Source organism: Lentinula edodes, assembly GCF_021015755.1.
Source record: "Lentinula edodes strain Le(Bin) 0899 ss11 chromosome Unknown C8R40scaffold_16, whole genome shotgun sequence".
NCBI classification, from domain to species: Eukaryota; Fungi; Basidiomycota; class Agaricomycetes; order Agaricales; family Omphalotaceae; genus Lentinula; species Lentinula edodes.
In genome coordinates, this window is record NW_025764322.1 from 51,248 (window position 1) to 52,932 (window position 1,685).

The window sequence follows — 1,685 nt, forward strand, 5'->3', positions numbered from 1 at the left end:
TCGATTCCAACTTAACCCTGGTATTATTCATTGGAAGGCTTGTGAATGGCTGGTGGGTTATATTTGGGGAACTATTGATTACTCTATCACCTATTGAGCTCCTAAGCCTGGAGATGACCACCTTGGCTTTGGCCTTGCCCCTTTCGGATACTCGGACAGTGATTGGGCTTCATGCTTAGTAACTCGTTGATCCACTGCAGGCTATGTATTCTTCATGGCTGGTGCTCCGGTGTCCTGGGCATCAAAGAGACAAGGATCCGTTGCACTATCTACAGTGGAAGCAGAATATATTGGTCTCTCGAAGACCTGTCAACAGGCATGCTGGCTATGCTCATTCATTCAGGAGATTGATCTTCCACTCAATGGTCCTACCATCATTCATGGTGATAATTTCGGTTCAGTATCACTAACGGAGGAGCCCAGGAATCATTCGTTGATCAAACACATTGACATGCATGAGCACTACATCAGGGACAAGGTTAAAGATGACAGCGTGAAGATTGTTCGGGTCCGTAGCAGTGAGAATGTTGCAGATATTACGACGAAAGCTCTTTCAGGACCTACACATGCCCGAATGGTTCAGATGCTTAATCTTGAGCATACGCAGTAGGGGGGGTGTTGGATTAGTACTTCGTATGCTTGCTTTGGTACGTGTGATTATTGTTCCGGCCACTGAACTCGACTCTACTCCTATTTACTCGATCACCTTATATACTTGATATTATTGTTTGCACTCCCTCAGTTGTTTTCCCTATCAACTGAGGTGAGATTACTTATTTTTCTTTCCTTCATATAGCTTTACTAAAGTACTATAGAGCTCATTCAACAGGTACTTAGAAATGCTAATTTAGTTGTTTTCCCTATTGTCATGAAGTATGTAACCCCTATCATTTTCCTTTTCTCACCGTCTCGACGCCCTTACTTGTACGATTACATCACTGTCAAATCCCATCGATTACTGACCCACCTGATCCCCATCATCGATTACTGATCCACCTGTTACCCTTCTCCTTCTACTGGCTTCCGCCACCTTCCTTGTTCCTAAACTGTACAGTATTACATCGTCATTTCTCGCAGATCGGATTATGTATATAAAGCCAACCCCTCACAGCCTGGTCCCTCATCTTGACCTCTCTGTCATTATCTGGGACCAGGTATGTGCTTACTTATTGTTACCTATGACTACGATACTCAATATATCTCTGTCATTATCTGGGACCAGTTTGCCTCCGCTCTGCTTAGTCGCTCCGCCTCACCGCCTTGCTCAGTCGCTCCGCCTCATCGCCTTGCTTAGTCACTCCGCTTCCCTGCTCCGCTAGTCACTCCGCCTCTGCCGCTTCGTGACATTAGGTCAAGATCCATTACTGCACTGACAACCTACCGATAAGGTTGTCCTTGCAGGGTCTATAGACACCACGTCTTCCCCAGTTCCGCCCGACTCTGAAACACCTGTTGCCAGTATAGACTGCTCCGCACTCCCGCACGCACTTGACCCCAGAGACCAAGCTCACGCCCATAACGACGACGATACTTGGCGCGATTGCCAGTCTCAACCTTGCCCCAACGCCCTTTCGAACTCAATCCGAGAGCCACTCACTGTGAGCAATATCACCTTCTTGCCAATCCCCCAACCCCGACTGCCTACTCCTATCATGTCGACTCCTATTCCGCCTGCCACACCAGCC